At 46.7% G+C, this 25141-nt stretch overlaps 1 protein-coding gene across 2 annotated transcripts in view; it reads right to left on the bottom strand.

The window, feature by feature from the left end:
* The window catches only part of UBE2H (ubiquitin conjugating enzyme E2 H), a 56809-nt gene that overhangs the window by 30464 nt on the left and 1204 nt on the right, over nt 1-25141 (bottom strand). The window contains exon 2 of one of the 2 annotated variants that reach the window (XM_083366158.1): nt 24456-24483. The exons of the other annotated variant lie outside the window; for it this stretch is intronic. The gene's annotated coding sequence lies outside the window, so the exon portion shown is untranslated. The remainder of the gene's footprint in view (nt 1-24455; nt 24484-25141) is intronic. 2 annotated transcript variants of the gene reach the window in all.

Raw genomic sequence — 25141 nt, 5'->3', positions numbered from 1 at the left:
GCTAGCTCTTCTTTCCATGGACGTGAGTCCTGGATTCTGTACCAAAGAGACACCAAACAACAATTCTCCAAAGCACCAGAAGGGCAGGACAAGAAGCGACGGATGGAAACCAATCAAGGAGAGAAGCAAGCTGGAACTAAGGAGGAATTTCCTGACAGTGAGGACAATTAACCAGTGGAACTCCTTGCCTCCAGAAGTTGCGGAGGCTCCACCACTGGAAGTTTTTAAGAAGAGACCGGACAACCATTGGTCTGAAATGGTATAGGGCTTCCTGCCTGGGCAGAGGGTTGGAATAGATGACCTCCAAGGTCCCTTCCAACTTTATTAATAACCAAAGAAGTCCCAGTTGCGCCTCCTGAAAATAGCACCTTTGGGACAACCGTTGCCTGGAGGACGGAGAATCCCCGTAGACATTCCCGTCCGATGCTATTTCTTAAAAAGTGAAAGAAACCAACAGGAATTATTATTATTATTATTGCTTTGTTGTTGTTATTTTTGTGCCTCGACGTATCCGTCTCCAGCTAAAAATGTCCCTACCAGGTGAACGCCTCTTTGCCGGCATTACGGTATCCACCAAGCTTCCAACAGAATGGAAATAATTTACTACTGTGGGTCTGTTTGCTTTCCAGTCTAGCCTACGGGTTTGAGATTTCCCGTCCAATATTAACCAGGACAAACCCTGCTTGACGTGTCACGATTTGGAAGGTCAGCCAAGTACATCCAAGGAGGTGGGCAGCTATTTGGCTGCAGGCAGGAAAGGATTCAATCTCTCTCTCTCTCTCTTTTTCTTTCCGTCTCTCTCTGTTTTTCTTTATTTCTCTCTTATCTATTTCTGTTTTTATTTGTCTCTGTCTCTTTCCGTTTTTGTTTCTCTCTGTCTTTATCCCTCTCTCCTTTCTCTCCGTTTTTCTTTATTTTTCTCTCTTTTTTATATGTCTCTTATCTCTTTCTCGCTGTTTCTTTGTTTTTCTTTATTTCTTTGTCTCTTTTCTCTCTGTCTCTCTGTTTTCCTTTGTTTCTCTCTGTCTCTCTCTCTCTCTCTCAATGCATCCATCTGGCTGACGCTCTTAAGTGGGGCTTATAAATTACAAACATCCTGGGGGAAAAAATCAAGCTAGGGCATATTTTCCAGTTGGGTCTTATTTTGGGGAAAACACGGTAGTAACTGATAGAGGTGGGGACTTCAACTCCCAGAATTCCACAGCCAGCAATGCTAACCCAGGATGAATACAAAGCGAGAGGCCACATGGGACAATCTGGGTTAAGTTGAAGCCCACGCCATCTTGAAGTTCCTAAGCATTGATGGTGTTACCTAGTTGGGTCATGAAATGTCTCCAAGAAAACAACCCAGCTCAGAGAGCACCAAGGACCCGGCAGTAAACAACAGTCTATTCAACAAACCACCAAGAGCACTTCCACCCACACTGACAGGGCATCCACTAGTATATAGAGAGTAAATATCTCACACTTCTTTCTAGCACTGATGATGTTACCTAGTTGGGTCAAGAAACGTCTGCAAGAAAACCACCAAACTCAGAGACCACCAGGGACCCCACAGTCCTTCTTTCCTTCCTTCTCCGCTTTTCCACTCCTTTCTAAAACCTATGATGTTCCCTAGTTGGGTCATGAAACGTCTGCAAGAAAGCACCAAAGTTCAGAGCACCAAGGATCCTACAGCCCTCCTCCTCCTCCTTCTCCACCACTCCTTACATCCCCCTCCCTCCTAGCACTGATGATGATATCTAGTTGGGTCATGAAACGTCTGCAAGAAAACCACCCAGCTCAGAGAGCACCAAGGACCTCACAGTCTTCCTCCTCCTCCCCCTCCCCCTCCCCACTCTACAAACCCCACTCCCTTCTAGCACTGATGATGTTCCCTAGTTGGGTCAAGAAACATCTGCAAGAAAACCACCAAGCTCAGAAAACAACAAGACCCCACAGCCCCCCACTCGACTCCACAATTCCCCCCAGCCCTTGACTTTCAACTATTTGTTTAGTGATCAAGCGGCATTAAAAGAAGTGACTTATGACCGCTTTTTCACACTTATGACCATTGTAGCAGCATCCTGGTCACGTAACCAACATTCAGACTCTGGCCAACTGACTCCTAGTTACGACGGTTGCAGCGTCCCGAGGTGACACGATCCCCTTTTGCGACCTTCTGACCGTGGGGAAGCCAGATACACTGAACCTCCCTGAACAACTTCAGCGATTCGCTTAACAACTGTGGCGAGAAAGTTCGTAAAATGGGGCAAGACCCACTTAACGACTGTCTTCCTTAGCAATGGGAATTTGGGGCTCAATTGCCAGGCGAGAACTACCAGCATTTTTAAGAGCCCCTTGAGCAAAGGACAAAAGCGGAGCTCCGCCTTCCCAGCGTAAGAGCTACACACCCATCCCCAAGAATTGACTTCTGCAGAAGTTCTTAGGATTTTTTACAAGTGGTTGCAATCCGGATGCCCACAATCCAAGCAAGTTCAAGAGGTTGTAAGGTACTATTTGGAAGGCGTGGGTGTGCTTAGTAACAAGTGGCAGAGACCATTGGAGCTTGGGATTAAATGTGTGTTTCGCAGCAGGTCAGAGGGATCTTCGCAAAGAGGTCCAGAAACTTGGGATTTTAAAAACAAAACTTGAGACTCTCCCTATCCAGGTCAGTTCCATGCCAAGAGGAAAAGAAGGAACCTTAGTGGGGGGGTTTAACGCAGGCAGTCCTGCACTCGCAACCATTGGTTTAGTGGCCAGAATGGATCGTTGTAAGTCAAGGACTAGCTGTATATGAGGACCAGGATTGTTGGGGGCAAATATGCTGACTCTGTTAAATGCTTAGAGAGGGCTACAAAACACTGTGAAGTGGGATACAAGGGCTATTGCTAAGTCCGAAGGAAGGAAGGAAGGAAGGAAGGAAGGAAGGAAGGAAGGAAGGAAGGAAGGAAGGAAGGAAAAAAGGAAGGAAGTAAGGGAGGGAGGGAGGGAAGGAAGGAAGGAATTTTTTTTAATTCCATTTATATCCCGCCCTTCTCCGAAGACTCAGGGCGGCTTACAAGCTTAGCAGTAGCCTTCATTCTATGTATATGCCTGCTTATTAGGGCTTTCACACACACCCCAAGCGGCATTATTACAAAGTCAGCTTAATTGCCCCCAACAATCTGGGTCCTCATTTGACCTACCTGGGAAGGATGGAAGGCTGAGTCAACCTTGAGCCTGGTGGGACTCGAACCTGCACTAATGGCAGGCAGCTGGTGTTACTTAAGGAGGCATCAGCCCACTGCTCCACCAAGGCTCTGTAAAGAAAGAAAAAAGGAAAGAAGGGAAGAAGGAAGGAAAAAAGGAAGGAAGGGAGTGAAGTAAGGGAGAGAAGGAGGAAAGGAAGGAAAGAAAGAAAGAAGGAAAGAAGGGAGGAAGGAAAGAAGGGAGGAAAGGAAGGAAAGAAAGAAGGAAAGAAGGGATGAAGGAAGGAAGGAAGGAAAGAAGGGAGGAAAGGAAGGAAAGAAAGAAAGAAGGAAAGAAAGGATGAAGGAAGGAAAGAAGGGAGGAAAGGAAGGAAAGAAGGAAGGAAAGGAAAGGAGGGAAGAAAGGAAGGGAAGGAGGGAAGGAAAGAAGGAAGGAAGGAGAGGGAAGGAGGGAGGGAAGGAACGACCCTGACGGTGCAGTGCTTAGAATGCAGCATTGCAGGCTAACTCGCTGCCCACTGCCAGGTGTTCGATCCTGACCGGCTCAAGGTCGACTCAGCCTTCTGCCCTTTCGAGGTCGGTAAAATGAGGAGCCAGATGGTTGGGGAGCAAGAGGCTGACTCTGTAAACCGCTTAGAGGTGGGCTGTAAAGTACTGTGAAGCGGTATATAAGTCTAAGGGCTATTGCTATAAACCACTTTTTTTTTTAGTACCGTTGTAACTTCGAATGACCCTTAAAAAAAAAAAGTACGGTCGTAAGTCGAGGACCCGTGTCGCACAAGAGAGACAACTGACAGACAGCCTTACAAGTGCAAAAATCAGAATCACAAGGATCAACACCAGGTGGACACGTGGAAACGTGGTCCAAGAATTTATCCACTGACTAAATCATTCTAGCCTAATCTTTTTAGTTCTACTGATTTCCTGGCCTTCTTCCAAGGACAGAATTTCCACCTTGGAAGCCTACCACGAATTCTCTCTCTCTCAAAAAAACAAAAAAAAAACATATTTTTTTCAGCCCCCATCTGTACAGCTGCACGCGATCTCGCTATGGCCCCAACCCAAACAAACAAACCAACATGGCAAAGGAAGGGGCTCCCACTGCGTGTGCGAACAGATTTTTGTCCCTTTGAAATCTAGGCTGCTTCACAAAGCCCGGAGAAACTTTGCTTGCCTCTCTGCTTTCGCTCAGCCTCAGTTTTACCACTCTGAAAAATGGCAACACTGACCTATTTTTGAAGAGTCACCCGCAAGGGAAGCCGAGATATGAAAAAAGCAATCTGGCCTGTGAGAAGCCCTGTAATTAATGATGATTAATGGCGTCACGCAACTCCTCCTCCCCAGCCGTTCCAACTTGAGTGAAAATATTTTGTTTTCCTGCTTTGGAAATCAAAGACACACACACACACACACACACAAAACCAAGGAAGGCTGGCGCACCATCAAAGGCAAACAGGTGGTTGGGACAGCTTGGATGCTTGCTGTGCAAAACAACTTCGAGCCACACTCTGATTTTTTCTTGTTTGTTTGACAATACAGGCAGTCCTCGACTTACAACAGTTCATTTACTGACCGAAGGTACGGACGACGCTGAAAAAAAAGTGATCACGGCAGCTGTTCAGTTAACGACACGGTAGCAACAATGAATTTGGCTTCCCCGTTGACTTTGCTGGTCTGAAGGTGACAAAAGGGGGGGAGGTCAACACTGACACACACACACACACATACACACACACACACCCGGGACACTGCGACCATCATAAATACCAGCCAGTTGCCTGGGGATGCTGCAGCGGTCGTTAAGTGTGAAAAACACTAATTAAGTCAGTGTCGTCGTGACTAAATGAAGGGCTACCTGGAATTACACATACCTCGGAAACAGCCCTTTTTAAAAATATTTATTGGTGTGAGCTAGGTGTCAGAAACCAATAGGGCTTATTTATCAGGGAGTATATTTAAAAATAACTCACAGCCATCTCCCAGTCATGCTGAATACGCTTAACCCAACGCTTAGCCGGTGCCATCCTTTGCCTATCTCATATTGCCCCGGGCTCACGAGTTGTATCCTGACACTATCACACTTCTTAGGATCATGTGGAGTGAATTCCTCGGGCCTTTGAATGCGTTCCTACAATTCGGGGGAAAAAATCACCTCGAAGTCGGCTGAAGCAAGCCTGCTGGAAAATGGTCACTAAGAAACAACGGATGGATTTGAGAGAGAGAGAGAGAGAGAAAGAGAGAGAGAGAGAGAGAGAGAGAGAGAGAGAGAGAAATAAAGAAAAACAGAAACATCTGGAAAGAGAAAGATACAGAGATAAGGAGAGAGAAATAAAGAAAAACAGAATCAGACAGAGACAAAGAGAGATGAAGAGAAATAAAGAAAAAAGGAGACAGAGAAATAAAAACAGAGAAACATTTAAGAGAAATAAAGAAAAACAGAAAGGCAGAGACAGAAATTAAAAAAACAGAGATAGAAAGAGAAAGAGAGGGAAATAAAGGAAAACAGAAAAAGAGTGATAGACACAGAGAAATAAAGAAAAAGAGAAGCGGGTAGAGAGAGACAGAGATAGAGAGAGAGAAATAAAGAAAAACAGAGACAGAAAGAGACAGAGATAAAGAAATAAAAACACACAGAGAGAGAGAGAAATAAAAACCGAGAAACAGATAAGAGAAATAAAGGAAAGAGAGAGAGAGAGAGAGAGAGAGAGACCCCGTGAAAAAGGCTAAGAATGATTTCAGAATATTTATGTCCCAGATTTTGCTACAGGTGGCCCTTCACTTACACCAGGCGTAGGCAACCTCGGCTCTTTTATGACTCATGGACTTCAACTCCCAGAATTCCTGAGTCAGCCATGCTGAGGGGAAAGGGAGAAGTATCCATGCTTAGCCATGCTGGCTCAGGAATTCTGGGAACTGAAGTCCACAAGCCATGAAGGGGCCATAATTCCCCCATGCTGGCTCAAGAATTCTGGAAGTTGAAGTCCACGAGTCATAAAAGATATATAGATATATAGAAGTTAGATATGTAGATACAGATGATAGAAGAGATATGTAGATAGCTATAGATAAGATATAGAAGAGATAGATAACATAATGATAAATAGATGATATAGAAGAGATATAGAAGAGATAGATGATAGAGATGATAGACAGATATAGATATGTAGATACATAGATAATAGATGATAAGTATAGAAGAGATAGATATAGATAGATAAGATATAGATAGGATAGATGCATAGATAGATGAATGGATAAGATATATATATAGAGATAGTTTGATAGATAGGTAAGATAGGTAAGATAGATTAGATAGATGGATGCATAGATGGATGAATGGATAAGATAGATAGATAGATAGATAGATAGATAGATAAGATAGATGATAGATAGATAGATAGATTAGATAGATAGATGATAGATAGATAGATAGATAGATAGATAGATAGATAGATAGATAGATAGATAGATAGATAGATAGATAAGATAGATAATTAGATAAATAGACAGACAGACAGATCCCATTTTTTGAAGCATATTCTAAAGGAGTATTTGTTGAACCTCAGATACTTGAAGATGAGTGGACTTCAACTCCCAGAATTCTCCAGCCAACAATGCTGGCTGGGGAATTCTAGGAAGTGAAGTCCAACCATCTTCCTTCCAATTGCCCCAGTGAAGAAGCACTGCTCTAAGAGGTTGGGAGCAGCCTGGGGTCTTGGGAAGTCCTCTGGAGATTCCGGCTAGCTGCTCCTGGAGACCCCCAAAAGCGGGACCAGTCTCTCCTCTGATTCCGGGGGGGGGGAAAATCCAATCCCCTGCTCCTTACCAAAACACCCCATAATTTTAAACATGAGCCGTCTGCCTCCCCTACCTAATTACCCAGCGGTTGAAAGCAATGAAGGATCCAGCCGCAAATCTACAACTTGCACTTAGCCAATTAGGAGCAGCTAAACAAACCAGAGGGAGTCAGTCGTCGCAGCCCTGATTAAGCCAGTTCGCGAGGGTGGGAAAATTGTATAGTCCTGCACCACCGTGGCCGGATTTGACACCCGGGACCTGCGTTCCGCTCCTGGTGACTCATTTTTAATTCTCACTCACAAGCTGGAGGAGAATGGCTTGGGGGGAATAGAGGTGGTCCTCGGCTTACGACCCCCAACGGAGCCCAAAAATCACGTTGCTAAGCGAGACCACTTTGCCCCGTTTTCACCACTTTTCCCGCCACTGTTCTTAAAGTCGATTGTGTTGTGAATTGAGCAGGACATGCAAACCGACACAACCTAAGTATTCGGGAAAGGTTAAAAAAAAAGTCTAAATAACATGTTCTAGTATCTCCTAGAACAGGGGTCTCCAACCTTGCTAACTTTTAAGACTTGTGGACTTCAATTCCCAAAATTCCCCAGCCAGCTTTGCTGGCTGGGGAATTCTGGGAGTTGAAGTCCACAAGTCTTAAAGTTGGCAAGGTTGGAGACCCCTGTCCTAGAAAACGCGCAGAGATCCAAGCCTGTTTCTAAAATAAACCACCTAAAAAAAAAACCCCAACCCCACAAGGATTTTAAGCGCCTTGAGCAAAGTGGGAGTTTTGATATACACACACAACACACACTTGTCAACTGACAAAGACATAGTAACCAGCGGGGCGCCGGCATCTGAAACTGGTGGGTGGACTTCTTCAGACAATTTTCGCGCTTTTGTTCTCTCCCCCCCACCACCCCTTCCTCAAAATATCTCAACCTATTTTTAAAAGAAACCTGAAAAAAAATTAATCCAAACGGCCCAGAATTAAGTGTTTCTATCAAGGACAGGCAGATCGGTCGGGGATTCTCCAGGAATAAAATCCGCCGCTGAAAAGGAATCAAATCTTTTTTGGAGCACGTACAGATTGAAGGATGTATGAATTCTGGGAGAAGAAAGAGTTTTCATGGACACTAGGCTGGGTTCACACATGCAAGGGTTATGGTTTGTATTAACCGGGTTTACTTAAGCACCAAAGCCTAGACCAGGGGTCGGCAACCTCGGCTCTTTTATGACTCGTGGACTTCAACTCCCAGAATTCCTGAGCCAGCCATGCTGAGGGGAAAGGGAGAGGTTTCCAAGCTGAGCCAGGCTGGCTCAGGAATTCTGGGAGTTGAAGTCCATGAGTCATAAAAGAGCCAAGGTTGCCTACCCCTGGCCTAGGCCTAGGCCGCTTTATGGCTGGTGGACTTCAACTCCAGAATTCCTGAGCCAGCCATGCTGAGGGGAAAGGGAGAGGTTTCCAAGCTGAGCCAGGCTGGCTCAGGAATTCTGGGAGTTGAAGTCCACGAGTCATGAGGGGGCCATGGTGCCCCCATGCTGGCTCAGGAATTCTGGGAGTTGAAGTCCATGAGTCATAAAAGAGCCGAGGTTGCCGACCCCTGGCCTAGACGGTCCATGGCATTAAGCTATAACAAGGGGGATCCAAAACACGTTGAAACCCAACTGCTCCAAATGTTAAGAAGGGCAAAACAGGCCGTTTCTAATATTTTTTGGGGAAAATATCAAGCTCAAATCATTGTGTTCAGGGCTGAGTTAGGACAGAAACAGAAACGTGCCCTGAATGTTAAAAATAGCTAGTTTCACACCTTCATTGTGGCTGTTCAGCACTCAAAACTAGGGAAGGGGATGCTTCAAATTCAAACTGTTGTACTCCACCCCTCTTAAAAGTAGCCAAGATTGGGACCACGCTGACTTTAGAAAGTGGACAGAGATGTGGACTTCCGACTCCCAGAATTCCCCAGCCAGCCTTTTAAAATGGGTGGTCTTCACAATGCTGGTGCGGGGGGGGGGGAGAATTCTGGGAGTTGAAGGCCAGGCTTCTTAAAGTAGCCAAGATTGGGACCACACCGACTTTAGAAGGTGGATAGCAACTTTACGAGGGGTGGACTTCAACTCCCAGAATTCCCCAGCCAGCCTTTGACGATGGGTGGACTTCCAACATGCTGCCCGGGGGAATTCTGGGAGTTGAAATCCACCCCTCGCGAAAGTAGCCAACACTGGGACCCCACTGCCTTACAAAATTGGACGGCAACTTCAAGAGAGAGGTGGACTTCCAACTCCCAGAATTCCCAAGCCGGCAGGTTGAAATCCACCCATCTCAATCAAGCCGGAATCGAGGGGAATTCTGGGAGTTGAAGTCCGCACGTCTTAAAAACGGCCAAACTCAGAGAGAGAGAGAGAGAGAGAGAAATAGAGAGAGAGAGAGAGAGGGAGGGAGGGAGGGGGGGCATTTTCCAGGACTAGCAATAACTGTTCCAAGTCCACTTTGTCTTAAAAGTTGCCCGGGTTGAGAAGCGTTGCTCTAAACCAAGTTAGGTTTCCAAACTCGGTCTGACGCCGGAGCGTTAAAAAGTTGCAGCGGGCGACATCCTTGTCTGGAAATTTCTCCTGCTAATTAGCGAGAGTCAAAGGCTTAGCCAAAGCGCTCTCCTGGCCCCCGGGCTTTCCAGATTAATGATCAAAATCGGAGGTCCCAAATTACCAACCCCCGCCCGCCTTCGTCGGGGGGGAGGGGGACACCCACTATCAAGGGGGGGGTCTGTTGTCGCCCCCCCAATTTCAGATTTCTTTCTCCTCCTAGCTTCCAGGAGTTCAAATCTCACCCCACGGACGGAGGGCCAAAGGCCACCGGCCCGCTGAGCGCACAACCTTGATTGTTTAACAAAGCAACACACAACTTGGGACTGGCAAAGTCTTTGGGCCTTGGGGCATCTTGGGAAGAAGCAGAGGGCTCGCCACGAGCCACTTGAGCAGAGCCACTTGAGCATCCCGGCGTCAGTCATGGGAAAAAAACAAACAACCACACAAAACCCCACTATCCCAGCAACAGGACAAAAGTGTGTGGGGGGGTGGGGGGGTGGGTGAACAAAACAAAACGGCAAGGCTTTCCTCCTCCTCCTGTGTGAACGGAGCTTGCAGAAAGCTTGCGGGGAGGCTGGGCTGTTGTTTTCCAACTGTTATTTTCAACTTGCTTCGCTTTTTTTTCTCTCTCCTTCACCCCCTTCTCCTCGATAAGCTGGGAGGAGCAAGCAAACCCTAATAAGAGTATTTGTAGATCGGGGTTTAAACTATGGGCACCTCGGGGCTCTCTGAGCCGTTTCCTTGTAGACGTTGCGTGACACAACTAGGTAACATCATCAGCGGGAGGAGGAGGAAGAGGAATGTGGGGACTCTGATGCTCCCTGAGCTGGGTTATTTTCTTACGGACGTTTCGTGACCCAACTAGGTAACGTCATCAGTGCTGGAAGGGAGCGGGGTTTGCAGAGGAGGAGGAGGAGGAGGAATGTGGGATCCTGGATGCTCTCTGAGCTGGGTGATTTCCTTGCAGATATTTCATGACCCAACTAGGTAACCTCACAGGGGCTAGAAGGGAGTCGGTTTGCTCTATCTCAGACATGTCAAACACAAGGCCCGGGGGCCGGATGCGGCCCGCAAAGTGGTTTCACGCGGCCCGCGAATCCATCCTGGAAACAGTGAGGGAACGGCCCCCACTGCCTTGGCCCTGGCCCAGAGACCCTCCTTCTGCCAGAGACCCTCAGATCTGTCCCACTCCTGCCCAGGCCCCCATAGGCACCCTTGATGCCAACGATGTAGAGCTGGCCACGCCCACCCAGTAGGCCATACGCACTCTAGCCACGCCCACCCTGATGCGGCCCTCAATGAAATTGAGTTTGACACCCCTGCTCTATCTGTTTACACACTCGAATCAAGCAGTAAAAAAACAAAAAACAAAAAACCCCCTAATCATACCCTAAGCTGCCAACTCAAGACAATCAAGCTAGCAACAAACAACAGCCTAACCAAGGAACCACCCAGAAACCCCCATCAAACACAGACAGGGCAAGCCACTCAGATATAACAAAGAGCGGAAACCTCAGACTCGCCTCTTGCTAGATGGTGTTACCTAATTGGGAAATAAAAAGGTCTGCAAGAGAACAACTCACCCCACTCTCTTTTCCTACTGATGACGTTACCCTAGTTGTCTTATGAAACGTCTGCAAGAAAAGAACCACCACCCCTACACCTTTCTGGCACTGATAATGTTACTTGGTTGGGTCATGAAACGTCCGCAAGAAAACAACCCAACTCAGAGAGCACCAGGGACCCCTTTCTTTCTTTCTTTCTTTCTTTCTTTCTTTCTTTCTTTCTTTCTTTCTTTCTTTCCTTCCTTCCTTCCTTCCTTCCCCCCTTCCTTCCTTCCCCTTGTCCTCCCTTCTATCACTGATAATGTTACTTGGTTGGGTCATGAAACGTCCTCAAGAAAACCAGCGGGCTGAGAGAGGACCCAGGACCTCACACCAAGCCAGCTCCGCCATCCGTTTGGGGGCTGACGGGCGCTTCCTCTCATGTTTCCATAGCCTGAAGACTTGAGTGCGAGTCGTAGCACTCTTTGGGGGAGACAAGAAGAGAGGGGCCTGGCTGGGGAATTCCGGGAGTTGACGTTCGCACATCTTAAAAAGCGGCCAACAGTTGAGAAACACCGGGTGAAAATCAAAGAGGGGAGAAGTGAAACGAAGCGACTGGGAAATCAGCGCTTCCCCCACTGAAGGTTAAAAACAAGCAGGAAGCCACGTTCCCTGGTTTAATCAATAAGCGTTAAAGTCCAAGCAACTTCATTCTGAGCTGGTGATGTTCCACAGCACCTTTCACCAACTTGGCCCTCCTTAAAGGGGGGACATGATAGCAGCCTTCCAGTATCTCAGGGGCTGCCCCAAAGAAGAGGCAGTCAAGCTATTCTCCAAAGCACCTGAAGGCAGGACAAGAAGCAACGGAGGGAAACTAACCAAGGAGAGAAGCAACCTAGAACTAAGGAGAAACTTCCTGACAGTTAGAACAATTAACCAGTGGAACTCCTTGCCTCCAGAAGCTGTGAATGCTCCAACACTGGAAGCCTTTATGAAGAGACTGGACAGCCATTTGTCTGAAATGGTATAGACTAGAGTTTCCTGCCTGAGCAGGGGGTTGGACTAGAAGACCTCTAAGGTTCTATTCTATTCTATTCTATTCTATTCTATTCTATTCTATTCTATTCTATTCTATTCTATTCTTAATTCTAGTTCTAGTTCTAATTCTAATTCTAATTCTAATTCTAATTCTAATTCTACTCTATTCTCCAAAGCCCCTGAAGGCAGGACAAGAAGCAACAGATGGAAACTCACCAAGGAGAGAAGCAACCTGGAACTAAGGAGAAACTTCCTGACAGTTAGAACAATTAACCAGCGGAACAACCTGCCTCCAAAAGTTGTGAGTGCTTCAACACTGGAGGTTTTTAAGAGGAGACCGGACAGCCATTTGCCTGAAATGGTATAGGGTTTCCTGCCTGAGCAGCGGATTGGACTAGATGACCTCCAAGGGCCCTTCCAACTTTGTTGTTGTTGTTGTTATAAGTTCGTAACCCGGTTATTAAATGAGTCTGGGTTCCCCATTGACCTGGCTAGCCAGAAGGTCGCAGAGGAGATCACGTGACCACCACCACCCCGCTCCCCGGGATACTCTGTCATAAATGCGAGTCAGTTGCCAAGTGTCTGAATTTTGATCAGGTGGCCCCTGGGATGCTGCAACGGTCATTAAGTGTGAAAAACGGTCGTAACTCCCTTTTTCCAGCGCTGTTCTAACTTTCAACGGTCACTAAACGATCCTTTTCTCCTTTAGCTAAAGCTTGAAAAACAAACAAACCAGGATCAGACCTGGTTAGCCCTCAATAGCAATGTGCGATTTTTCGAGCAAATCCAGGGTAGCTCGCAAACCACCGTTTCTGGCTCATTACTGTGTCAGTCCTTCCTTCCAAGTGGTTGATTCCACAATCCACGCCGACACAAAACACGGGACTAGATCTCTCGTGATCTTTCCTGCCTTCACATCGCCCGCCATCAGGGATCGCGGACCGGGTATATCTTGAAAAAGGCAGCTGTCCCCAAAATCGAGGCTCTCGCGTTTAATTTTTTGAGAGCAAAGTCTTCGCCTTTCAACTGCAGCGGGTTTTTTTGGTTTTAAAAAAAAAGATGCATTTCACATACCTGATGAATGCATTAATTGCTCTCATTCAGCTCCTGCTCTCCACTTAATTAGGCTGAACCCCCCACACACAAACAAAACCCTTATTATAAAACAGACGAGAAAGGAAAGCTTGGGGGGGGGGGGAAAAGAGCTTCAGTCTGCAAGCTGCTCTAAGCCAATTCTTATTAAGCCATTCCGGCCCCAAATATGCATTTTAATGATATTATAAGTAGACGCAGCCCTGTCTTCCAAGTCTGCCTTTGCAAGCCTAAGCTTCACGGGGACACACAATCAAACTGACAAAGCGACGACGAGACGGTGAATTTAAAATCAAAGGCCAGAAACTCAGGAGAACTCAGCAAGTTCATTTTTTTTTTTAAAAAAAATTCTTTTTGTTTTTAAAGAGCAACAAGGTAAAATCTAGGAAAGCTGTGATTCGTGCACAGCTGAGATCACGTAGGCAATTAATCAGCGCGCTCAGACAACTCATTAATCGCAGATTAAAAATATGAATCTATAATCAGGGCTGCCCCCTCTGCGAAAAGATCTTCGGCGCTTACCAGACCGTTACAAACACTCTTCTACACCATCCAGACAAATAAACTTGGGCCGCGTTAGCTGCGCTTTTACAAACAAGCAGACAAAAAATCGGAGAGACAATTCAAATTCAAAATTCGGAGGGCCAAAAAAATGACTCGTCAGTAGATAACTCAGAAACAGGTTGATTGACTTGTATCCTTCTTCAATACATTCCGTCTCATTTAAACATCCTATTATTGTTGTTGTGATTTTTTTTTTTAAAAAAAAAAGAGAGGATGTGATGTTTAGGACGAAGCCTACTAAATCTGGGAGGTTTCGGATAGCTACGGCTTGATTGCATGACTATTTTGTTCCACAAGAGAGAAAAATAAGAGACAGAATTTCAAAGTCTGACTCACGCGGGCTATCTCGTGTCGCCACAACCGAAGCAGGAACGGTGCATGAGGAAGGCCGAGCGATTAAGAATCCAAAAATCCGAAACATCTCAGCGCTGGCAAAGCTTCTCCAAGGATGCGGCAGCAAAGAGGGCGCCACGCCCAGCGTGCCCACCAGACCAAAGCTGGATTCGGCTCACCAGGAAACGCCCAACGCATGAGTCCTCGACTTACAATAATTTGTTCAGCGACCATTCGAACGTTACAACGGCACCACCGGGGGGGGGGGAAGAAAAAGCAACTTATAACCGTCGTTCACCCTGACGACCGTGGCAGCATCCCTCCCCTTGGTCCCGCGATGAAAATTCAGACGCTTGGTAAACTGTTTCATATTTATGACGGTTTCAGCATCACATTTACGACGGTTTCAGCCGATTCAATTTGGGAAGCGGGATTTCACTGAACAACCGTGGGGCTAACTTAACAACTGCAGTGATTCACTTAAGAACCGTGGCACGGAACAAAGGTCGCACGAGGGGACAAAACTCACTTAACCAATGTCTCACTTAACAACAGAAATTCTGGGTCATAATTCGAGGGCTATCTGTACAAGCCACCAATGGTCTTAATTTTCCTTCCCAAACCGGATGTCCTCTAATAATTGCTAAGCTTGTAAGCCGCCCTGAGTCTTCGGAGAAGGGCGGGATATAAATGGAATTAAAAAAATAATAATAATAATGATCTATTCTTCTTTCACAAATTAACTCCTCTATGGCGTGTTTCTTTTTTTCCCCCCAAGCAAATAATCCAGAGACTCTTCTTAGGTTTTCAAAAACACACACACACAAACACACACACACACTCTACTTCCAGGGTGCCACGTGAAAACACAAATTTTAAAAGCCACCAATATAACTTACAACAGTTCATTTAGTGATTGTTCAAAGTTACGACGGCACTGGAAAAGGTGACTTACGATCGTTTTTCACACTTATGACCATTGCAGTGTCCCCATGGTCACATGAACAAAATTCGCCCACATGGCAACCGACCCATCTTTATGACAGTCGTGGCATCCCGGGGGGGAGAGGGATCACGTGATCCCCTTTCGTGACCTTCTGACAAGCAAAGTCAATGGGGGGAGCCTGATTCACTTAACAACTAGGTTACTAACTTAACAACTGCAGTCACTTAACAATTGTGGCAAGAAAGATAATAAAATGGAGCCAAACTCACTTAACAGCTGTCTTGCTTAGCAAAAGAAATTTTGACTGTGGTTGTAAGTCAAAAGATAGATAGATAGATAGATAGATAGATAGATAGATAGATAGATAGATAGACAGATAATCCATCTCGATACATAGAGATAGAGAGACAGACAGAGAGATGATAGACAGACGGATGGCAGATGGATGGATGAAGCAAAGATAAACATGGATGGGTGGATGGATGGATGGGTGGATGGATGGAAGATAGACATGGATGGATGGATGGATGGATGGATGGATTGAAGGAAGATAGACATGGATGCATGGATGTTTGGATGGATGGATGAGAAGATGGATGGATGGATACATAGATACACAGACAGAATTGATGGATGGATGGGTGAGAAGATGGATGGATGAGAAGATGGATGGATACATGGATAGATAATGGATAGAAAGACAACAGACATAAGACAGTGAGTGGATGGAGGGGTGTGTGTGTGTGTGTGTGTGTGTGTATGTGTGTAAATGCTGCCTAAGGTTATTAGAAGTGGCACACAAAATATTAATTACATTAATAAAAAAATAAAAGCAGAAATGACAAATCCTTCTGGGGGAAGTCCATTAATATGTGGGTGAAATCTCTCTCGTCTTCACCCAGACAGAAAGACCCATCTTTCCGGAGACCTCAAGCCATCCAGGATGGTACAACTGCTGGAACGCAGGGCCACATTTTATATCTAAGGTTTAGGTCTGTGCCCATTATAAAGAGTACTTAAGATATATACTTAAGTTGTGTGCTTAAGAATCCTTCGGCTCTTCCACGGAAGTCAACTCCTGCCCCAGACACGTCCAAAATGCGCCCTCCAGAACGTCGCAAAGAATTTCAACAGTTTCACAGTCCAGGAAAAGGCAGCCAACGTGCGCCACTAAACAAACACCACAAATGAACAAAGAACCCACCTTTCTCAGATGGGGGTGCACGGAAAGCTAAATCTCACCCGGTGTCGTCTTGTCCATTTTTGCCCCGTTTTGCAGGTTGAGGACATTTTTACCTAAAGCACGTTGCTGGAGTCACGCAGACACACAACACAATTCATTGTGCAAAAGTAAGAGAGTCCATTGCATAATTTCCTCTGCAGAAAACGCTTTTTTGGGGTGGGGGTGGGGGTGTGGAGAGATGTCAATCTCCTACAGGTGTTCTTGGCTTACAACAATTCAATTAGGGACCGGTCAAAGTTACAACAGCGCTGAAAAAAAACAACACTTGTGCCATTTTTTCCCCCCGCACTTAACGAATGGTGCTGCACCCCCACGGTCACGTGACTTGCATTTGGATGCTCGCATTTGTGACGGTTACAGTGTCCCAGGGTCACGTGATTCCCCCTTTTGCAACCTTCTGGCAAGCCAGATTCACTTAACCGCCGAGTTGCTAATTTAAAGACTGCACTGACAAACAAATGCGACAGGAAAAGTCGTAAAATGGGGAGAACGCTAAAAATATACAGATAAACTTTCGACTTATAGCCACCATTTGAAGTTACAACTGCACTGGGGGAAAAAAAGGAACTTATGGCCGGTCCTCACACTTATGACCATCACAGCATCCCTGTGGTCACCTGATTAAACCTCAGGGGCTTGACAACAGGCCTGTATTCATGGAAGGTCACGTGATCGTCCTTTGCAACCTTCCCAGCCAGCTTCCGCCGAGCAAAGTCAATGGGAAGAAAGGCAGATTCACTTAAAGACCATTGGATTCGCTTAGCGACCACGGCAAAAAAAAAAGAAGAGGAGGAAAATCAGGTGTGACTCGCTGCAAGCCCCTTGCTTTAGCGATGGGAAATTCTAATCCCAATTGTGGTTGCAAGTCAAGGACAACCTGCTTGCTGCTTTTTAGGATGATAATAATGATGACGATGATGTTGGAAGGGACCTTGGAGGTCATCTAGTCCAACCCCCTGCTCAGGCAGGAAACCCTATCCAGGGGTAGGCAACCTGGGCTCTTTTATGACTCGTGGACTTCAACTCCCAGAATTCCTGAGCCAGCCATGCTGAGGGGAAAGGGAGAGGTTTCCAAGCTGAGCCATGCTGGCTGAGGAATTCTGGGAGTTGAAGTCCACGAGTCATGAGGGGGGCCATAGTTCCCCCATGCTGGCTCAGGAATTCTGGGAGTTGAAGTCCACGAGTCGTGAGGGGGCCATAGTTCCCCCATGCTGGCTCAGGAATTCTGGGAGTTGAAGTCCACGAGTCATGAGGGGGCCATAGTTCCCCCATGCTGCCTCAGGAATTCTGGGAGTTGAAGTCCACGAGTCATGAGGGGGCCATAGTTCCCCCAAGCTGGCTCAGGAATTCTGGGAGTTGAAGTCCACGAGTCATGAGGGGGCCATAGTTCCCCCATGCTGGCTCAGGAATTCTGGGAGTTGAAGTCCACGAGTCATGAGGGGGCCATAGTTCCCCCATGCTGGCTCAGGAATTCTGGGAGTTGAAGTCCACGAGTCATGAGGGGGCCATAGTTCCCCCATGCTGGCTCAGGAATTCTGGGAGTTGAAGTCCAAGAGTCATGAGGGGGCCATAGTCCCCCCATGCTGGCTCAGGAATTCTGGGAGTTGAAATCCACGAGTCATGAAGGGGCCATAGTTCCCCCCATGCTGGCTCAGGAATTCTGGGAGTTGAAATCCACGAGTCATAAAAAAGCCAAGGTTGCCTACCCCTGAACTAGAGGGTTGTCAAGTTGTGGGAACTGGGTTTGTTTAGTCTAGTGCAGGGTTAGGCAACCTTGGCTTTTTTTATGACTCGTGGACTTCAACTCCCAGAATTCCTGCGCTGAGGGGAAAGGAAAAGGTTTCCAAGCTGAGCCATGCTGGCTCAGGAATTCTGGGAGTTGAAGTCCACGAGTCACAAAAGAGCCAAGGTTGCCTACCCCTCCTACCCTATGCCATTTCAGACAAATGGCTGTCCAGTCTCTCTTGGATTAATTAACACAATAGCAGGGTTGGAAGGGACCCTGGAGGTCATCTAGTCCTACTCCCTGCTCAGGCAGGAAACCCTCTACCATTTCAGACAAATGGCTGTCTAGTCTCTTCTTAACAAAGATCTTCATGGAGCTTTCTTAACAATCTGTTCCTCTTTGGAATAATTGGAATTTATTTTCACTCCCATTCCAGAGAAGAGAAAAGGAAGAGTGAAAAAAAGGAGGAACGGTCTAAAACTGTCCCTTTCCAAGAAAAATGGACTCAAATAAGCCTCAGCTTGGTTATCCTCTGGATGAGAAAACCCACGTAAACTTACAACCGGAATATACAGTTATGTCCTCAAGTTACAACAATTCGTTTGGTGACCATTCCAAGTTACAAGAGCACTGGAAAGTGAGGTACAACTATATTTCACGGTTATGACCATTCTAGCATTCCCCATGGTCACGCGATCAAAATTGCTTGGCAACTGACTCATACTTATGACGGTGGCGGTATCCTGGGGGGGGGGTGTCACACGATCCCCCTTTGCGACCTTCTGACAAGCAAACTCAATGGGGAAAGCCGGATTCACTTCACAGCTTTCGTTACTAATTTAATAACGGCGGCAGTTCCCTTAACAACGGCGGCAGGAAAGGTCATAAAGTGAGGCAAAACTCACTTTTCACAAATAATCGCACCAAGCCGAGGACGGAAGTCCACCACAAACCCAAGGCTCACACAACGGATTGAACTCTTTGCAGCCTAACTTTCCGGATAGATACGAGGCATACAAAGTCCTTTGAACTTTCGGAGTTTACAACCGATACATCCCAGTTCCTGAAAAAAGTAGCTCAGAGTAAAATGGAATTAAGGATAGCACCAAACAGCTTACACCAGGGTCGGTTTGATTTTGCGGTTAAGGCACCAGGCTAGAAAGGGGGAGATGATGAGTGGTGAGTTCTAGTCCCGCCTTAGGCACGGAAGCCGGCTGGGTGACTCTGGGCCAATCAGCAGGAGACGGTGAGTTCTAGTCCCGCCTTAGGCATGAAAGCCGGCTGGGTGACTCTGGACCAATCAGCAGGAGACGGTGAGTTCTAGTCCCGCCTTAGGCATGAAAGCCGGCTGGGTGACTCTGGACCAATCAGCAGGAGACGGTGAGTTCTAGTCCCGCCTTAGGCATGAAAGCCGGCTGGGTGACTCTGGGCCAATCAGCAGGAGACGGTGAGTTCTAGTCTCGCCTTAGGCACGGAAGCCGGCTGGGTGACTCTGGGCCAATCAGCAGGAGACAGTGAGTTCTAGTCCCGCCTTAGGCATGAAAGCCGGCTGGGTGACTTTGGTCCACTCCCTCTGCCTCAGGCCAACCCACCTCACAGGGTTGTTGTTGTGGGGGAAACAGAAGGAGGAGGGTATGTTGGATATACATTCGGGAGAAGGGCGGTATACAAATAAAATTAATAATAAATAAATAAATATGGCTCCTTACCTTGAGTTATTTTTGAGAAATAATAATAATAATAATAATAATAATAATAATAATAATAATAATAATAATAATAATAATAATAATAATAATTTTATTTGTATACCGCCCTTCTCCCAAAGGACTCAGGGCGGTGAACAGGGCAATACATGTTAAAAGACAAGAATACAAAAATTAAAAGAGATTAAACAAGATGCCCAAAAACTATAACAATAAGTTAAAATACATAAAAAGCAATAAAACCCAAACCCATCACCCATCAGGCCAGGCCGGCTTGTTCAAACATAATAACGGCGGGACATAAAATAAATAAATGCCTCTTTGGATTCAAGATAAAAGAGGGCCACTAGACCCTTGCTTAAAAAAAAATTAGCAAAGTGGCTGATTAAAACTTTAGTCTTAACCCGATTGTGGTCCATGCAAGGAATATTGCACATTACAAAAAAAAAAAAAGAGTTTGAGGCTTTGGAAAAAGTGCAGACAAGAGCAACTAAGATGATCCAAGGCCTGGAGGCAACCTTGGCTCTTTAATGACTCGTGGACTTCAACTCTCAGAATTCCTAAGCCAGCATGGCTGGCTCAGGAATTCTGGGAGTTGAAGTCCATGAGTCATGAGGGGGCCATAGTTCCCCCATGCTGGCTCAGGAATTCTGGGAGTTGAAGTCCATGAGTCATGAGGGGGCCATAGTTCCCCCATGCTGGCTCAGGAATTCTGGGAGTTGAAGTCCATGAGTCATGAGGGGGCCATAGTTCCCCCATGCTGGCTCAGGAATTCTGGGAGTTGAAGTCCACGAGTCATGAAGGGACCATAATTCCCCCATGCTGGCTCAGGAATTCTGGGAGCTGAAGTCCATGAGTCATGAGGGGGCCATAGTTCCCCCATGCTGGCTGAGGAATTCTGGGAGTTGAAGTCCACGAGTCATGAAGGGGCCATACTTCCCCCATGCTGGCTCAGGAATTCTGGGAGTTGAAGTCCACGAGTCATGAAGGGACCATAATTCCCCCATGCTGGCTCAGGAATTCTGGGAGCTGAAGTCCATGAGTCATGAGGGGGCCGTAGTTCCCCCATGCTGGCTCAGGAATTCTGGGAGTTGAAGTCCTCGAGTCATGAAGGGGCCATACTTCCCCCATGCTGGCTCAGGAATTCTGGGAGCTGAAATCCATGAGTCATGAAGGGGCCATAGTTCCCCCATGCTGGCTCAGGAATTCTGGGAGTTGAAGTCCACGAGTCATGAAGGGGCCATAGTTCCCTCCATGCTGGCTCAGGAATTCTGGGAGCTGAAATCCATGAGTCATGAAGGGGCCATAGTTCCCCCATGCTGGCTCAGGAATTCTGGGAGTTGAAGTCCACGAGTCATGAAGGGGCCATAGTTCCCTCCATGCTGGCTCAGGAATTCTGGGAGCTGAAGTCCACGAGTCATGAAGGGGCCATAGTTCCCCCATGCTGGCTCAGGAATTCTGGGAGTTGAAGTCCACGAGCCATAAAAGAGCCGAGGTTGCCTACCCCTGGCCTAGTCTAAAGAAGAGAAGAAACAGGGGAGACACGCCAGCAGTCTTCCAATATCTCAGGGGCTGCCACAAAAGGAGGGGGTCAGCTTATTCCCCAAAGCACCAGAAGGCAAGACAAGGAGAAACGACGGATGGACACCTAAGCGAGGAGAGAAGCAACCTAGAACTAAGGAGACACTATTTTTTATTTTATTTTTGGACAGCGAGGACCATTAACCAGTGGAACCCCTTGCCTCCTGAAGCCGCGGCTGCTCCATCGCCGGAGGCGGTTAAGAAGAGACTGGACAGCCACTTCTTCGAAACGGCACAGCCTCTCCCGATGGAGCAGGGGGGGCTGGACTAGAAGACCTCCCAAGGTCCCATCTGACCCGACGTCTCCCAGAGGCCGCACTTCCCCGGCCCCAGCTAAAGCCTTGACCTGGTACAGATTGTTCTGGCTGGCTGGCTGCAACCTTCAGCCCCCCCCCCAACCTTCCCAGCCCCCCCCCCAGCTCTGGTGTATAAACACCCTCTTGTTACACACTCCCATCAGCTGTTTGGGCTGTTCCAACTCAGGGCTCAATTTCCGGGTAGTAACACGACAGCCAATCAGCTGTTTTCTAAGCTGAGCCCAGGGCCTTTTTTCTTTTTTTCTTTGCCTGCAAAGACTTTTTCCAAAACAAGCAGCTCCTTGGGCACTTCCGGAGTGGGGAAGGGAGGGGATCCACGGGGAAGGGGGTTGGGGGGAGGAAAGAAAGAAGGGACATTCCTTCACTTCACAGGACCCCCCCGGTCCAAATTCCCCCAAAGCTCTCCAAGAAAGGGGGGAGAAAAACAAACAAGAGAGTCGGAAAACTTTTTTTTTTCTTTTTGTAAAAAAAAAAAATCATAACAATTGCACGCATCGGCTCCCAATCTCCACGTTAATAAAAAACAAAAAAAAGCACCCGAAAGAGGAAGAAAGCTTGGGAAAGCCGGCTTTTTCCTCAACCCAATGCAAGAAGACCCAAAGGAAGAAGGGGTGTGTGTGTGTGTGTGTGTGTAAGGTAGTCCCACCGGTTGCAGAAGTGTGAAGCGTGGGGCACAAAACGCCCGGCTTCTTCTTCTTCTTCTTTTCGGAGGTTTGCACAACTCTCCGGTGTAAGAGAGAGAGAGAGAAAGAGAGAAAAAAAAGCCTCCTGAAAAAGCAGCCCGGGCTGACTCACAGCTTCAAATCGTGCAATTTACCCAGCTGAGGTTTTCCTTTAAACATGGGAAGAAGTTTTAAAGCCCCGTGATGGAGGAGGAGGAGGAGGAGTAGGCTGGTTAACCAACCTCACCCTCTGGGCTGCGAGGAAAGGGTGTACACAAGGCCTTGGCCCAGCCAGAGGCAAAAATAGGAAGGCAGTGTGTGTGTGTGTGTGTGTGTGAAATAAAAAAAAATCACCCCAAACTAGGAGAGAAAGAGAGACACACACACACACACACACAGTTCAGGCGGCTGGGCCTGGCAAGCCACGTCTGTATTTCCTACCCACACCCCGTTGTCGCTGCAAAGTCAAAATACTGGCTTGCCAGCCCAAAGTCAAGATTATAGGGCGAAAGGGCTGTACTTTTTTAAAAAATTAAAAAAAAGCAGGAAGGGTAGAAGGAAAGCAACAACAAAAGAAGGAAGAAAACAGGTAGCAGTTATCCAGAAATCAAGTTATCCAGAAATCAAGTAAGATTCGGGGGGCAAAAGAGAGCCTCGTTTGGAACTAAGCCTGGATCAAAATCGATGACACTTCCTAAACATGGTTAGAATCAGGCCCGGGGTTGCAAAGGAGCCGAGAGAGGCCTGCGTCAACCTTAACTAGACAAGACACAAAAGTGAAGCCGGGCAAAACCACAGACAACAAAAGAGAATCTCTTTTGCCATTCCACAGACACGAAAACTTGCAGGGCCAGGAGAAATTGGCTTGGCTCACTTAAAAAATACCCCCAGGATTATATAATAAGAGGCCTGGTTAGAGAGCTTTTTTTTTTCTCTTTTTTTTTCCCAAAGGATCTCTATGGTTCTTTTGTTGAACAGGAAAAAAAACCCAGCAGCTAATCGTCCACGGGAGAGAGAATGCCAGGCTATTTTCCCCCCATTTTCCCCCTCCTATTGAATTAAATAGCCACCACACCACCGATATGCCACACGAAATCTCACGTATACGTATTTAACAGTTCCTATTCTTTTGTCTCCAAAAGAAGAAAGAAAAAAAAAAGCTCACTCTGATCTTTTAACATCACAAGCCACAAAAGTGAACGGAAAGAGGTGGGGGGGGGATCGGTAGATGAGAAAGACTAGGGCAGAGCGGGGCCCCGTCTCCCCAGGACCTAGCTGCCTTTTCAAAAATTTAGATATAATGAGATATATTTTTTTTTGTCACCGAACAGCTGGAGCGCTAAGCCTTCTTCTCCCCAACCAGCAAGAAATTCACCATCCAATGCAATTTGTTATTTGAGGGAGGACAGGCATATGCAATTCCAGGATAAAAATAGCTTTTGATTCCAGCCCCTTCCTAATTATTAAAAAAAAAACATTTTCAAAAAAAAAAGGGAGATCGAGGCACGTTATCAAAGAAACCGGGTCTGGTTTTGGTTTCAAACAAACAAAAAAAAAACAGCGAAAAACTAGAAATACAAAACGAAAACATCACGCGCGGCCCATAAAAATTAACAATTTGACCCCAGCAAACCCCAATCTAAATAAGTTTGTTTTATCCTCTCCCAACTAAATGCTATTTGTAAACATTCCCCCCTCTTTTTTTTTTTACATACCTAATTCTCCGATTAAATTCTCTCCGGGGAGAGGTTAACACATTCAATAAACATCTCCAAGTGCATTTGGCCCCCCCCACTCTCCTCAATTGCAACCAATCTGTCTTTTCCTCCCCACCACCTGATAAACAGGACAATTAACACAACAATTCTACAAGCCACCATAATAATTCAGCAGCTCCCCCACATCCAAACACCCCACGATCAAATCTTATTAGGCCAAGACCGAAATAGGAGAAAGAAATCCTAGATTCTTTAGAAAGAAATCTACAGCAAAGTGTTACATAAACAAAAAAAACAGCAGCAAAAACGAGGAGAGGGGCTAAGAGGGTTTCGGCATCCTTTTCAAGCCTGGTTTAACCATAGCTAGTCTAGGCCAACTAACCAGGTTTAATTTCTAACATTGCCCCCCACCCACCCACCCAGCTTTTATTTTTTTCTACCGGTATCAGAAGCTTCCCGAACGGCAGCCTAGAAACTAAATAAAGGAATTAGTAAGAGTCGTGGATCATCCGATATTAACTGTCAACAACCTGACAACCCCCCCCTCCCCAAAAAACCTGGTTATCCCCAACTAATTCTGGCCTGTAGCCCACCCCTCCTCCATCAGGCAAGGTTCAAACTAGCTGTTGAGGGTGGAAGCTGCTGGAGGGAGGGAGGGAGGGGGGGTATTATTATATTATTGATATTATTCTTATTCTGAAATGGACAGTTATGCTCTCCCCCCACCCCCCAAAAAAAATAAGCATTGAGAAACTGGTGGAGTCCGGCAGACAAAAACAATCGTAATAAATAAGACCAGCTTTTTTCCCCCCCCTTTGCCTCCCTCCATCCTGGTTTGTTCAATCTAAGATAAAAATTCTTTGGCAATGCCTCCACCACACCAGAGGGGATATCGAGGACAATAAAATGTCCCCCCCCCCCAGCCGAGACTGTGCGATTAAGGAGAATTGCGATTTTTATTTTATTTTTCTCACCGTCCCCCAAGGTGGTTTCTCTAGGGGAAAAAGGGGTGGGCAGCTGGTGGTGGGGGATAGGTGGGGTTCCATTATTTGCTCATTTGTGAGGAGGGGGGGGGAGTTACACCTCAGCAATTTCCAGGGAAATGAGGGGTGGGGGGGGGGGTTGG

Source organism: Vipera ursinii (genome assembly GCF_947247035.1).
Source record: "Vipera ursinii genome assembly, chromosome: 6".
NCBI classification, from domain to species: domain Eukaryota; kingdom Metazoa; phylum Chordata; class Lepidosauria; order Squamata; family Viperidae; genus Vipera; species Vipera ursinii.
This window is presented reverse-complemented; position numbering and strand designations above follow the sequence as displayed.